This window comes from Eutrigla gurnardus (genome assembly GCF_963514095.1).
Source record: "Eutrigla gurnardus genome assembly, chromosome: 6".
NCBI classification, from domain to species: Eukaryota; Metazoa; Chordata; class Actinopteri; order Perciformes; family Triglidae; genus Eutrigla; species Eutrigla gurnardus.
The window spans coordinates 29,303,520-29,320,112 of record NC_139920.1 but is presented as its reverse complement, the minus strand read 5'-3'; the positions used below and the strand labels follow the sequence as shown (position 1 = coordinate 29,320,112).

General features: G+C 41.6%; 1 protein-coding gene across 1 annotated transcript in view; it reads left to right on the top strand.

Annotated features, from left to right (window-relative positions):
- Window positions 1–12,447: 12,447 nt before the first annotated feature.
- sema6bb (sema domain, transmembrane domain (TM), and cytoplasmic domain, (semaphorin) 6Bb) overlaps window positions 12,448–16,593 on the top strand; it is a 117,853-nt gene continuing 113,707 nt past the window's right edge. The window contains exon 1 of the mRNA XM_084011871.1: window positions 12,448–12,998. The gene's annotated coding sequence lies outside the window, so the exon portion shown is untranslated. The remainder of the gene's footprint in view (window positions 12,999–16,593) is intronic.

Below are 16,593 nucleotides of genomic sequence, written 5' to 3'. Positions count from 1 at the left end.
CACTCCAAGATAATGTGCAAACCCCATCTGCTGATGAAGGCCATACGATGCGACAAAAAAGCTCCAGAACAAAACCAGTAAGTGGACATTGTGCCCTGAGTTTTATATTACTATTTCACAGGTCAACACTTATAACGGTTTGACATCACACTATAATGTACTTGGAAGCAGATACAAGTACAATATGTACGTGTTTTATACGTTTATAACGAAAAGGTCAACAACTATAATTCCTCCTGTGAAGCATCCATACCAGTTAAGATGGACGGATGGATGGATAGATAGATAGATAGATAGATAGATAGATAGATAGATAGATAGATAGATAGATAGATAGATAGATAGATAGATAGATAGATAGATAGATAGATAGATAGATATGAGTTGTACAAACTGATTGTGGAGGCTTCATACAAATATCTGCCTTTAAATAGACTTTGGAAAAGTGACATTATAAATGCTTCCTCAGAGTTCAACTGGCAATCTATATGGTCAAATATTACTATCTCATCTAGAAACCCGAATCATCAGATGATTCACTATAAGTTTGTCCATCGATTTTATTTTACACCCCAAAGACTTTATCAAATGAAACTTAAAAGTAACCCATTTTGTGATTTTTGTTCAGGCAATACCGTTGGTACATTTTTGCATTTAGTTTGGCAGTGCCCGGAAGTTAACAGATTGTGGGAAAATATTTCAAGTATATTGTCTGTTGTAGTGGAGAGAACTATTCCTTGCTCTCCTTCTCTACTATTACTTAATGATATTTCTTCTCTGAAACTAACAACAAATAATAGCCGTCTTCTGTTTGCTGGGCTTACAGCAGCTAAGAGGATGATAGCCTGCCGCTGGAAACCCCCACATGTAATGTCAATCAAGGAATGGCTTTCTTCATACAAGGACATTGCACAGCTAGAGCTTACCACTGCACGATTACATTCAGCTAAAACACAAAATGTCAGCTGTTGGTCAAACTTGGTAAAAAAAATTGAAAGTTTAATGTAAGAATTGTATTTTTTATTTTTATTTATTTATTTTTCTGGCTGTGCAGTGAACTGCTTATTTCTTGTGTACTTTGGTCTGTCTATTTGACTAAAACATATAAAATGTACATGTACAGATGTGCATGCAACAGACATACTGGCTATGTGTGTGGTCATGGAATTTCTGGGTTAGGGTAGAATGAGTGAGTGAATGAATGATGTATGAGTGAGTGCTTTGGGATATTGTTGGTTTTGTTTTGTCTTTTTTGTTGTTATTGTTGTTGTTGTTGTTTTTTAATATTATTGTTTGTTTGGCTTTGATTGATTGAACAACTCTGTTAATTCAATATGCCAATCGGGAGGAGGGTGGGGGGAAGGGGATTAATGGGGTAAAACGAAGATAACAAGGCATTATTTCATTATGCTACCCCACCGATTGTGTTTCCTTTCATGCCCTATCAGTTGTCTGTTAAAAAAACCCAATAAATAATTGATCACAAAAAGATAGATAGATAGATAGATAGATAGATAGATAGATAGATAGATAGATAGATAGATAGATAGATAGACAATATAATAAGAAATATGTCTTTATGTTATGCTTAAATCCAAAATAACATATTTATTCATTTCTCTCACTCTCCCGGTTAAGGTGCAAACCCCATCCACTCATGAAGGCCATGAGATGCAACGAGATGCTGCATCAAAGCTCCAGAACAAATCTAGTAAGTGGACCTTGAGTTAAAAATCATTTGTGAGACTCGTTTATAACTGTGTTATAACTGTTTCAATAACTGTGTTATTGATCATACAGTTGCTGTTTATAAACCACACAAGAATTTTTTGACAAACTAAGAAACACTTAAAATGTATATTTACTTACAATACCTACTCCATTTATTAATTGTGCATTGAAAGATTCAATTCATATTACATGAATTACATGTGACGCTGAATCATAAGCGGAAATCCCTCAATATATCTCTGTAAACCTAACAAAAATAAAACAATATGTGATGAAATGTGCAAATTTTAAATGCGAAACGATGCGTTTTTAAGTTTAGAAAGACGTCATCCCCCTCAGTAGTGACGGACCTGCAGTAAGAATCCATACCATGCAAACATGATTCTTTACTTCTATAGAATAGAATAGAATACCTTTATTTGCCAATATACAAGTACAATGAGAACAACTCCTTTCAGTGCATACAAACATCAAATATGAATACCGAATAAATAAGAACACATAGGCAACACATTTGATAAATAAATAAATAAATACATGTCCATGATTGGATGATCAGGAGTAAATATTAACACTGTATGGATATTGCATTTGCACAGTGAAAGAACACATGACGGGGAATGTAGGAGGGATATTGCACAGTACACAGATATTACCTATCATTTTTTACCCTTTTAACCAGACGTTTTTTGTTTTTTTCATTAACTTGAGGGTTAATCTTGTGTGTGTGTTTTGTCGGCAGAAAAAAAGAAAAACTGACATACAGTGTTTTTTCAGTAGGCCAAAACGGCCCCAGTGATATCAAAGGCATTTAGATAAAATCTTCAGAAGAAAGGACTTTAGTGCTTTGGGAAATGTTAACATAATGGTGTCATTAGGCGAAGTGAGTTGGGAACAGAGAGGCAGGGAGACTCTGATACTGATACTCGGACACTCGGAGGCTTGGGTTAGTTTGCTTGTTTATCAGTGTGACTGTCCAGTGGAAGTTTGGTATTAGGCCAGTCAGTCTAGCCCAAAAAGACAAAAACATTGCAACAGAAACGGTTCATAGTTTTTATTGGTCCTAACAGCCCTCTGAATCAAACAGTCCCTTCTGTAATGTTGTCTTGGTGATGTTGGGACATTCAAATTGTGTTGACTCTGGAAATTTTGAGTGTATTCTAGTCGTGCTCAATGTGTTAAGTGTCCTGAGATGACTTCTGTTGTGATTTGACACTATAAATAAAATTGAATTGAATTGAATTGAATTGTCTTGTGTGTCCAGAATGAAACAATACATTGTTAATCTAGCTTCATCCAATTTTCAGATTGTGTTTTGTTATCTGAAAACAAATTATGATATATTATATGAATAAATGCCTAATTTGCATATGTAAAGATAAAGAAATCTTATAATACATTTTTTCTTTGGTATGATGTCACTCACCAACTGGAGAAGTTTCATAGTGACAGCTGTTAATTTAAATGTTCCCCTATTCTACTCATTGACTTGTGAGAGTGTTGGGCACAACTTTGCCCTTTAACCTAGAAAATATATATGTTCCACTCCGTCTATTGTTTAGGACTTTGAGTATATGATTCAGGGGGGTTTTAGGACCAATAAAAACTATGAACCGTTTCTGTCTTTTTGGGCTAGATTGACATGGCCTATATTCATATTGGGACATCGTCACCGTCAGGTCTTACCCAAGAAGCCTGAGAAAAGTGTTTGTGTCTTAGCTACAATATATAATTTACAATAATTGTGCTTTTTGAAGTTTAAGGGAATTATTTAAGTTGACCTATATTTGGTGGCATCATTTTTATTGTTCATAACTTGTTTTAGAGAAATACTACAATAAATACATATTTTTTAAGGACATTTTGGTTGATTTAGTTGGTTTGTTCATTGAAGTATTTCTCCTGCTTTTAGCACTGTACTTATTTGAGCTGGATGTTCTTGTTCAGATTAGTCCAGTGACACAAACTAAATGACTTTACAATGTTTAAAACATTTGAACATATCATCCCTGAGGTTATTTACCAATCAATTTACACAATATACAACAGTAATAATGGTTTCCTCTGTAAACAACAGATACAACATTACTTTTGGCAGCGTTTTTCGTGTCCAGCTCTGGAATTGCTCTTGTGAAGTTTTTCTTATACTGAGTAAATATCCAGATGGCTGAGCTGTGCTGAGAGTCAGGCAACCATGTTAACTGCAATTGACATAGTAAACCCTGAGAGGGCAGTCTTTACCCATTGAGTCAACTTAACTTTTTTTTCTGTAGCCTCACCCACACTGCGCTAGACTCATTTACATTTAAATCCCTAAATCTTTTTTTTTTATTTACCGCAGATGCACTGCAACTCCAGAGTCTATTTTCTATTAAATATTTAAGACTAAAAGATTAAAAAAAAATCTTCATGAAAAACGAGTCTTGGGTGATAAAGGATCACAGACTGTAAGAATAGCTGCATTTTTAATTTTTTTTTTACAAAGTCTGGGAGGTGATTTTGACATAAGCTTTCTTCTTCTTGTGGCATTCACACAAACATGCTGCACTTTATAATTGTAAAGCCAGTGCAGAGACTTCCCCTGCTGGATGATGGGTCTCATCACCACTAGAACTCCATTCTCCTCTTCATTACAGAGGATTTTCATTACATTACAGTTTTCATTCTGTTTGTATTTAACCAAATGCCTGCATCGACCTCCAGAGAAAGGAACAGATTACCTCTCATGTTGTTATCAGAAATGCATTGAATGGAACCTTGTTGGAGCTTTGTGTTGGCCATGTTTAAAATCCAGGCTGCACTGGGAACAGTTTATGATGTAACACCAGACCCGTGAGAGTAAACGGGTCAGAGTGAGAGCAAATAGTCCCATTTTTGGGAAACATGGGTGTGTTGTCGCGGCCACAGCTGTGTGACTCCTTTCCCTCGTGTTGATATGTTTATGAACGACCGAACGATGTCAACTGTTGCGTTTTATGCCTTTTAACACATTCATGCACACACCAGTGCCACCACACTCTCCCGTAAAAGAATCGGCAACATGCGCCCTGAAGCCTCTCGTCTGTTCCCGATTAACTCTTACCTCTGCTTCACTGGATCACTTGATTGAGGCCAAAATTGTTCTGGATATTGAGTAATTGAAGATTAGGAAATCAGGGGAAATCACCCATCCCTTGAAAATGATCACTCCACTCTCCCCCTCTTTCCTTTCCCGCCTGAAGACATACCTTTCATGATAACAGCAATAAATTGGCAATTTGACCCGATTTCCATGGATGTGAGAGCAGAACCCAACAATCTTATTTCTATATTTGTTTTTAAGGTATTTTGTGCTTTTTCGCCCACAGTCTGCTCTCAGATAAGTTGGTCATAATACAAAAGAAACACAAACTGCTCTACAAACAGCAACAAACAGCATTAAATATACAAAATGAGTAAATGCAATACCCAATGAAGTGTTGCAGCAGGGTATGTATTAAATTAAAATAGTTGAGATCCCCAAATCAAAAACAACAAATCAATTTAAAAAACACACACTAAATTGAGCCCCATAAAAAACTTTTAAGATGTTCAGATCCCAGGTGTGCTTTAAGTCTGGTTGCGTGAGAAAGATTAATTGTTTCAATAAGATATCCATCAGCATCAAAGCGCACTTAAGAAAAGACGTGGTCGTTCCTCAGTGATGAAAAGAGCAGCACAATTACACTGTAATCAAATCCATTTGCTGTGTTTCATGTTTACTATCAATCCACACGTCTCAGGTGTGCTGAGATCACATCACAAGCATTTCTTTGGCTCGGCGTTCTCGTTTCACCTTCTGCTCTTCATCGCCAGCTGCATAGAAATAGTAGAAATTAGCCTCCGTCATTAATAGTTGACCGGTGCTTCTTGGTTCTGCACTACACAACTGATGGGAATCTTATTTCCAACATCCTGCAACACATTTCCGGAGGCTCGTAACACGAGGTATCGGTAACATACAATACAGCTACAAATCATCTGCAGGTTGAAACATGATATGGACCTTTGCCCTGACTACATTCTGCCCAATAACATATTAATAAGGCATAACCAAGGGACCCGTTGTTGAGAATACCACTTCGTCATGTTGAAACAATAGTGAGACAGGAGTTTGACCTTGAGTCACATGCTGGTAAGCACAGTATTCATTATTAACATTTCTTTCCAATAGGATAGCAGTGATGAAGCTATTATGGCATCAAGCTATTGGGGTTAGTTTAAAGTCATAGTTTGACATCATGGAAATATGTTTTTTTTTTGCTTTGGCACTGTCGTATGTAAATCAAGCCAATCGCAGTTAGCTTAGCATAAAGAAAGAGTTGAAACGGGGCTAAAGAGCTAGCCTGGCTGTCTGTCAAACAGTAACAAAATCCACCTATCAGCACCTCGAAAGCTCACTAAATACCACGTTATGTCTCATTTACTGTTTTATGGGAGGTTATGTTCCAGACTATTTCTTGGCCTGGAGCAGTTGCTAGCCAACCAGCGGAGACTCCAGGAAGTTGCTGGCCTTGGCCAAGAAATATTCTGGCACATTAGGCCCTTTTACCCTTTTTGTACTGGTATAATGTGTTAATTAGTGAGCTTTAGAGTTGCTGGTGGATTTTCTTACCTTGTGAGCTAAGTCTTCATGCTATCCTAAACTAACCTGCTGTTGGCTCCAGCTAAATGAGAGCGGGGAGTCAATCTTCACCTAACCCTGGAGAAGAAAGTCTATATACTGTAGGCCTGCATCAAGGTCATGCCTTTTAATTGCAGTTTTTAATGAATAAATATCTATTGATTTCCTTGAGTCTGCTCATTTTCAACACAAGCTTTGGATCTTAGGTTTATTTGTCCATCCTCAAACGCAAAACACACTAATTATGTGGATGAGAGTGTGTGAGGATTGAACATTGGAGGACACAGTGTTGGTCTATTAAGTGGAATCCTAAAATGAAAGCTCATAAAAGTCATTAACGTCATGTGTTAAACTTTTGGCGAGAGTAACGGTCTTTAATCTTTGGAGTGAAATTGCCCCTGCGAGGCAAACTTAACTGGCTGCAGACATTTTATGACTGTTGTGCCTTCGACTTAAAGGATATTGAAAAAGTGATTTGTGGGGGGAACCTCCAGTAGACCTTAAAAACACATAATCTTAAAGATTTGTGGCCACAGTCAGAGATGGTGAGAAATGCCAGGTCACTGCATGCAACATACAAAATGAGAAGCAACAAATAACGGAGCCGATGCCAACAGGTAGTCTGAACTTTGCTTCCACAGAGAACGCATTTCCTCTCTCTGCAGTTTATGACTCTTCCAGCACCTTTTGAATACAAGCGACTACCTTTCCATTTCTTGTGGGTCTCCCCTGTTTATTTTGGAGAGCTTATTTCACCCCAGAGCCCTGACAAGGGGTCAGCTGCCACGGCGGAGGTGCCGAGGAAACACGGAAAGAGCCGCGTGCTCCTGAAATATTGATGGTTCTTTAGTGTTGTGATTGTATGAGTTTTGACAGCGATGGCACATTACTGTGACCTTCCCCCGAACAAAGGGCCCGATGTGTTGCTATCTGTTGTGACTCGGAGGGGTGAGGCAAAGTGCACGCCTTTTCACCACACCAGTCTCCAGGCTTTGCTTGAAATCTCAGTATATAAAAGATTCCTCTGAACTTTTTCAGGATGGATCCTCATCTTGCTCTTTTACCTTTTTTTCCCTACCATTTCCTCCAATATTACACCCTTCAAATCTCTTCTCTTCCTCCTCCGCCTCATTTCCTCCACCGTGTCGGCTCTGCACCACGTTCAGAATGATAGATTGATGGCTGCCTCTGCAGCAGTAATGATAAAGTCACCTCGATTGGTCGCCACTAATTTACAGCGCAGTCTGTTTACACGCTGACTGTAAATTATTTCACATTTAGACTATTAAGAATAAGTACTCAGACCTTAAATTTACAGTAGACTACTAATTGCAATGTCATCTTTAGACACAGACTCACAATAAACAGAACTCAAATAACAGTAAAAATGAATAAGTTGGATAAACATTAACTATTAAACTCATCTCACATACGGAGATAAGCAAACACCGATCCTTATCAAAGCGGACTGGTTGTCGCTCTCGGCCAAATCCAAACAAAGCTTTATTATTCAAAGCTTTCTACGTCACTGTTTACAAGTCATGCTGAACGGAGGAACAACTCAGAACTGAGCTCACTGCCTGAATATTTTGTATGAATACTGGAACAGTTTCTTTTTTTGATAACTTTATCGCAGCTTTTTTCCCAGTCTGACTGTGAAGAAGACGCAGCACCTCTGTCAAGTAATTCAAATATATCACATTTTCTTTCTCCAGCATATGAAATAAATTTGGTTTCATTTGTCATTAGATTGTGTCAAATCCAACTTGCTTTTTAATGTCCTCGTGTGGAATATAACAAACTACATTTACTCAAGTACTGCACTAAAGTACAATTATAGGTCATTTTACTTTGCTTTTATGGTACTTCTACTTCTACTTTGGAAGCAAATATTGTATTTTTTATATTACATTTATTTAAAGCTTAAGTTACTAATTACTTATTAATAATTTATACAAAATATTAAATCAACTAATAAATTAGGGCACGTTATAGTGGGTTAAGCTGTCCAGCAGTATATAAAGTAATTAATATTAGCCTCACCTTCACTAGCTGCAACTACTGCCCCTTTCATTATAATCCCGTCATATAAATCTGTTATTATGAAATAGGCTGTTAATGAGTTTTACTTCAAGTATAGTTTGATGCTAAGACTCGGTAATGGTAACTTGTAACTGAGTATTTTTGCTACTTTTAGGTAGAAGATATGAGTCCTTCTTCCAACGCTGGTTGATGGAGACCTCTGTCATTTCAAACAGATCACTGCTTCAAATATTTTCATTGTATTTGGTAAATATTAATGGATTTGTCGGCGTCGCAGAGCCAGAGATGTGAAACTGCTTATTAAATAGCTGAGATTGGTTGGAAGTTGAAGCCGCCAGAGTGACTGCTGAGCCTGTGAAGTCACTGTGTCTGATCACATGAACCCTGCTACGCAGTCTGTGTCTCTTTGTTTGCAGCTTGGTGAACCATGTGATTGCTTCGTTGGGATGCAAAATGGTCACACTGGAGACTGAGGCATCTTTATTATGAAGTGATACTTCTGCCGAATATGAAGTTAGCAGACAAAAGCCCTGGCTGTGAAGAGTTCATCTAAGTATGGCATCAGCATATATATATATATATATATATATACATACAGCATTCTTCTGTCCTGTCCTGCTTTCTCACTGAGGGGGTACAACGACTGTGCTGCCTCTTTTCCCCCTGAAAGACGAGTGCATTCTCCATCAAAGGTTGTCTTTTTTTTTGCTCAGCTCTCTCACTGCAGCTGCTTCCCTTTGTATCTGGCTCAGGTCTTCTACACAGGGACCGGGATGAACAAAACAAATATTTATTTATTGTCAGCACACCAACTTTGACAGGAAATGGCATGGCTCAAGTTCTTTTGTTGAGCGTGGCTCAAAGTTCCCGTGTCCTGAATCATTTCTATGCAAAGTAGCTGGAAGCATAATAATAAAGCTAATCTGGGGATTAAAAAAAAAAAACTTTTGGAGAGCTGTTAAATAGGGTGCTGTCAGCAGTAGCTACAGACTCTGAGTCATTGTGGGTGTCCTCCCTCCCTTCCAGCATCTCCCTGCTACATATTCTGGAAAAGGCAGCAATAGATCATGTAAAAGTTGACACATCAGGCAGAAATGGAGCACGTTAGCAACATGTTAAGGGACAATATTCACCCTATTAGCTCTGTTTTGGGCTCCACCAACTGATGGAAGTAACTGGCTATCTATCTTTGCAGAAATGCAATATAATGTCCATAACTATGGCGCCAATATGTTGTTGGTTCCAAACAGGACATGAAAAGCGATATCCTGGGTGAAAGTCCTGTGTTTGTTTGTCCCATCCATCTTCTACTCCCACCTGCCCTGAGGGTTTTTTTCCCCCAGAGCTCTGAACGTCACATGGGGTTTTCTAGTAGGTACTAAAAAGCCCAGAGAGTGTCATACAGATGCTAAAGGTCGCGCTTCGCTATTTGAGGAATGAGACCCGGCTCTAAGACGGGCAGCTAACCGCGGCTATGTTAGCAAACGTTGCATGTTGCTCTATTAATGGACATTACAATGATAACTCTTGTCCTCTTGTGCCACCGTTGACCAAACTATTCCATAACTGTCACTTGTAGCCAAAGTGGCTGATTTTCAACCAACGTCAAATATAATAATAATAATAGTATTGCTTAAGGTACAGTGCTCCACGATGCTTGGTTAGTTTTTTAGGGAAGAAGTAACAGTGCAGTGAAGCAGCAGGGACAGAGCAATAAAAAGTGTCTCTCTCTATCCCTTTATCACTATCTCTCTCACACACACACACACACACACACACACACACACACACACACACACACACAGGTTAATTCAATGACAGGAAACTCCTCTTTCCTCATAAAGCCCTCTGAAAAGAATGGACACAATTCACAGTGTGTGTTAATTTGCTCCTCTTGTCCCAGACACGTATAACATCCTCATCCTTAGAGGCTGCATGCCATGACGAGACACAACACACTGATTTGGATTCTTATACACACACACACACACTTACACATGTTTGTTTGTTTGTATGTGAGAGAGAGGCACAGAAATCAGGTGCTAGTGGACAGCTCATCGTTATATATTCTCCTCTATTGTAACCACAGTTGAAGAGACTTCCAGCCCTTCTCCTCTGGACAAAAGGAAACCTTCCTTTTTTTAAGTTTTAATTGCGGATGCTACAAAGTCACAGGCAGCATGGGATGATAACGTAAGCAGGATGACTAATGTTAATAAGCATTACAGTGCTGGTGCAGGCACATTTTCCTCTGTGTAAATGAAGATAAGATGAAAAACAAAACGGCAAATAACAAGCAAACCACAACAATGTCCTACAATAATATCAAAGTCAGACACATCCAAAGCTCCACAAAGCAACTTGTATAACAAATGCAGCAATGTGCAGAAAAAGCAAGCCTTTTATATCCTTCTGGCATTTCTGTCAAAGTAAGCACAAAATGGAAGAAAGTGCTTATTTTAAAACCTTTACTTATATGATGTACATACAACAACAATATATATAATCCAGTCATATGTTTTTGGGTGCAGTCTTGATTGAATAAGATAACCTTAGGCTAAATTATTTTTGGCTGATAGCAGGGGACTGTTTTGCATATTCCTTCCAAATCAGAAATTGAGTCATCTGATTTGGCACCGCTGATTAGCAGATTGTATCAAAAAGACAGATTGCTGCCAGTTGCTTTATTAAGATGGAAAAGAGCGGGCGCTACACACACACACACACACACACACACACACACACACACACACATAAGCCTATAAGTCATTATATCAGCAAATTAATTATTCATAAATCAAAGCTTAGAAGTAGCTTTGGCTCTTTGTAATTTAAGGTCTTAACTCCTTTAACACAGCACCGCTGCTGTCCATTGACCGTGTAAAAGCTTTCCAGCCGGTCGTTTGGACATCAAGTCCTCTACAGGCCATTTAGATTCCTATTTTTGGGTAAAAGTGAGAAAGTGGAGAGTTCATACACAAACCCTTAAAGTGTGATAGAGCAACAATTATACGTTTGGCTGGAGGCTTAAAGAGATTTAACTTTAATGGGACTAAATTATTCCTCTGTTGTGTTAATTTGAGAAGACACAGTGAAACTCAGGGATGGAGGCCGCTGCTGAGGCATCGTAATTAGAATGTATATTCACTTAACAGGCATTAAATAGACACATTTAGGCTGAATCTCATAATAATGACACGAGTGATGACATTGAAGCTTTACTGTTGGTTATAAATGAGCTTGTACGTTGAAACAAAAGGTTTCACACAAAACCCACAAAAGTTTTGAAACCACGTATGATCACCATGGATCAATCAGATTAAATGAATAAACAAATGCATAAAATGAAATGCTTGTGGTTTAACTTTAACGTCAGCACGATTTCAGATCTTTTCCAAACCGTCTTGCCTTTGTTCCTCTTAGGTATAAAGCGTCCTTAGAATAAACTCACTGGAACAGTGGCCTCTCTTTTTCTGCCTAATCGCCCCCAGTGTGGCTGACCTCGTGTCTAACGAGATGACGACTTTCACATCTCACTACTTCCACGTATCTCGTCACCTCACAATTTAGTCGACACACAATCTCAGGGTGTTAAGTCCCTTTTTTTTCTTTTTGGAAGGGATTTGACGGCGCGGTGAAATCCAATTAGCCATTAATCAATTCCATTCCAGTCGCTGCGTAATTCTGCTTCAGGTTTTGGTGCTAACAGGCTTCAGAAGTGTGTCTCGTGGATGACAGCAGTGCTGGAGATGCTGTAGCTCACACAGCCGCTAGAAGACAAACGTGGTCCTCCCACCTCCCCCCTCCCCAAAAAGCGCCAGAGAATCAGGAACTATTTTTTTTTAATAAACCCGATGAATGGAACTTTGCCCCTGCGCGGGATCCCGAGCCGGGCTGTGTGCTGTGGAAGTGGGGCACGTTAGCGGACAGAGGGACGGCGTGTTCTCCCCTCTCAGTGAGACCCGAGGTGGAGAAAAGACGCAGCAGTGACAGAGCAGCAGTCGTGCGCAGAGGCGAAATAGACCAACTATTGTGGGGACGGAAGATTGATAACGCAACTGGGCGAGCAGCGGCGGCGGCAGATGTGATTTCCGAACGCCGCAGCTGGTTCGGTGCCAGCGGTGTGCTGGATGGGTTATTGTTGTCTTCATCCTCCACTTGCCTCCAGCGATCCCGGATCAGTTGTGCCTCTCCCGGCTGTCTGTGAGGGAGGATCGCCGCAGAGACTAACCGGGGAATGCCATGTGTCGTGGCGCGACATAGAAGCTCTTTGTGGGCTGTTTTGCACCGGGGACAGGTGGTGCCGTGTGTGCGCGCGCGTGTGTGTGCGCGTGTGAGGAGCAGCAGGGGGGCCCGCGGACACACAACCCCCTGAGACAGTTGTCTTAGCGATGTCAGGCCGGCGTGCGGGATCAGTTTTTGCCAGAGACAGGTGCGACGGGGAGGAGTAGTTTCCAAAGCCCGACGCGGGGTCTGGTAGCGCACTAACGAGCCTGCCTCTCGACTCTGATCACTCTCGGATTTTTCCCCCCCCACAAACGAGCCACACTGCTCGGCGGCACCTTCCCCCGGATAATCAGAGGTAAGTGACCCGGGCTGTCCGGTGTGGAGGTCTGGGGCGGGTGGTGGTGGTGGTGGTGGTGCACTCTGGGGGCTCTGTCGCGCCCTGATGCTTTGGATAAACTGCATTGCCTGTGATGAGATGTTGGAATGTAGTTGAACTGGGGGAGACAACACCGAGCTGACTCCCTCGCATCTCCGCGTTTACTGTATCTCATTGTGTAATTCTCCATTTCATACTGCGTAGCTCGCAGCCGCGCACAAACCCAGCAGCGCTCCGCTGTCCGGAGCCCGAAGAGGGGATATCCATCGATTAGATATCGACAAGGCGCAGATCGTGTGATCGAAAATGGCCGACAGTTATGCATGCGTATTTGTCCAAGATGATTTGTTTTCCTGTTCATCACGGTAACAGCAACAGTGCTGTCACAATGCATCAGAGTCACCCACTTTAATGAAGCTGGGCTTCCTCCAGCAGATATTTAACTTCATGCTTCATGACTTGTGCTGGAAGGAAATATACCTTTTTATTGATTTCAAGGATAACCACAAAAAAAAACACCTCATTTTGAAAAACATGGAGTTGCAGAACTGCATGTATCCTATCCATGGGATTAGTGGAAATGTGCCCACTTTGTGTGCGTGTCTTTCTCAGTCTTGTGTGTGTGTGATTGCATGTTATCTGCTTGGTTGTGTATTCTCCAGTCCGACCCGCCGGGCCCCTGGTGTCCACTGCTCCTTCAGGCTCTGCCGTCCCACCCTCCCTTTCCCCCTCTGCAGTAGCTGCTATCTTTTACAGTACATTGAGCTAGTTGGCTGGGTAGTGTCAGAATCACATTTATTTTTGCTTTTTGTGACGCGGACCGCTAACTCCGGATAGCTGGTTCCAAGTCTCCTAAAGTTTCTCCATTTGAGAGCTGCGTGTTTTTGTTGTGGGGCCCTGTTTGAAATTCAAATTTCCTTTCAGCTGCCCTTTGTCCAGCGGTGAGGTTTTTTGGACTGGAAAGACAGACCGGGAAGTAAGTGAAGTCCCCGAGGGTCAGAGCATTCCTATAATGAGCCCTAGAGTGTGTGTGTGTGTGTGTGTGTGTGTGTGTGTGTGTGTGTGTGTGTGTGTGTGTGTGTGTGTGTGTGTGTGTGAGGAGACGGTGAAAGACACATCTAAAGAAAGTGAGACGGTGCTACTTTTCCAGTGCAAAGGTAGACACAGCCGAGGGAATATCAGCACCCCCACTAACCTTTCTGTCGCTCCGACTGTGTCAATCAGCCTCGGAGGACAAGCCTTTTAAATTCGCCTTCCTCTGGGTCGTCACCCACTCTGACAGCCAGAGCTCAGGGGTGCTGCCACAGGTGACACCCAGCGCCTTCCTCCGTGTTGCTCAGATGACTAGGGGACAAAGAAAGGACTAGAAGCAAAAGTGCAAACTAAGGAGATGCAGTAGGTGGTGAAAGGAAGGACGTTAAGATGAAATATGAAAGGGGAGATGATCACAAACTAATCATCTGAGTGTTGCAGCTTCTTTGGCACGACAGAGGAACAGTGGAGCCCTCTCATATGCTGACATGCTGCTGTAGGCCCATGACGCCACCAGTAATTACAAGAGAGGCACTATCAGAGGTAGTTAATTAGCAGACAACAGAGGAAATACCTGTCTGATACGATCTCTGAGCTTCCCATGCACCGGATCTGGTTTTCATTTGTTCAAGGGCAAAACACTTTCTGAGATCACGCCGGGAACCGCGATGATCAAGAGGCAGAGCGTGGAGCCGCTGCAGGAAGAGAGCAGGGATGGATGGATGGCGAGTTAGCTGGGTGGCTTGTCCTTCTCTAGAAGGAACGTCACAACCAGCGTTCATCAGCCCACTGCTCGGCTCGTTTTCTGGAACCAGTGCACCAAAGAAGAATGGCGGGAATAGCTTGCCCAGCTAGCTAGAATGCTAATCCTGCTGCTTTAATGTTGCACTGGTTAGAGAAACGTAGAAGAATAAAGTGTCACTCATCTGGCGATAGCATTGTGCTTTCCGTAGGTTTAACAAGAGGGCGCTAAATTTCTGTCTGTCAATGCTTCATAACTTTGCTACTCTACCTCACCTCAGTGAGTTTATACAATATAAATGTCTGTTCTACAGCTATTGTATTTCTATGATGAGCACATAGTCAAGATTGAACCCTTTAATAGGGTCATTAAGTAGGATAGCTGACGTATTTTTAATAAGCTTGCTCAAAAGAGCTGGGTTTGTCTCTGCAGGCAGGCGAGGAGGAATCAATGTTTTCTCCTAGGAAGCCTCGCTCCTGCCAAAAGAAATGGCTTTGAAGTGGGGCTGTGGTTGCACATGTGAGGTAAACATAAGGAAATCTGTCGTAGGAACGGTGCACCTGATGTTAGAGCCGATGTCCTGAGGACACAAAGTGATTAGTGGAGAAAGCCCAACAGGGAAAAAAGCAATAGTCGCAAGTAAAAGCCTGATATCAGAGCAGGATTTTGTGTCAGTGGAGAAACTCCGATAACAAGGCTAAATGTGTGCCCAGAAACCAGGCGGGGGGTTTGGACCGTTCCAAGGTCCCAGTGCTGATGTCAGTTTTTGGCGATCTTTTCTCCGTCCCCAGTGCTTCTCCTTGCAGCTTAACAAACGGCTCACTGGAGCTCGTCTAATCCTTGGCTTGCAGTGCCCAGTGATTTATTATAAAGTTAGTTAATTTGGGGAGATCTGCAACATCCCACCATACACACATGCCTTTGACGGATCCCCGCCGTCTTTACTGTGGAGTCTGAATTGCCAATTAGTTTGAAGAACAGTTTTTGTTTGTGCGCAAGTGTGTGTAGTGTGTGTAGTGTGTGTGTGTGTGTGTGTGTGTGTGCAGGACATTAAGACTGGAGAGAAAGACAGAGTGAGGGTTTGCCTGCGTCTATCAGAGAGAAACATAAGGCACATTGTTCATCACATTGTGTCTGTTTGCCTTCCTGCCTCGCATTGGTTGTGTGTGTGTGTGTGTGTGTGTGTGGTAGCATGTGTGTGAGTCAGTCCGTCTGTGCCCCACACAAGTGTGATTCAACACTGTCCAGCCTCGCTTGAATGGATGCCCTGTGAGAGCTGGCTCTGACGCCAACAGCCGCTCTGCACCTTTTGCCTCGGAGCAAGTGTTGCGCCCTATGTGCTAAAATAACAGGTGCTTTTTACACAATGACTTAATCCCTCCTTCCCACCTCCCCCCCCGCTACACCCTGCTGAGGGCTGCTGCGTCACATGTGGGCTCACATTAGTAATAGACGACTTGTTTTTCCCAGACAAAGTTCAGATTGCGTACAACTTGTCTCCTTAGAAAACGGGATTGAACATTAAACAACGTGGAGGAGGTGAAAGTGCTAACGTTACTGTGGTTCTCTTGTGATCTACGTTGTGGCCTCTTTGCTATCATTTACCTTCTCTTAAAGGGGCACCGAGCCGATTTTGCTGGTGGTAATTTCATCCGTCATGAGGATTACTACTCAGCCTGTGAAATCTTGCATGATGTCGTCTGAGCCTCTGGAGGGAACTGTCTGAAGTTTCAAAGAACAACCCTGATGATGTCATCTGGGTTTTGTGTGATTAACAGGAAAACCTGCATTACAGACTGA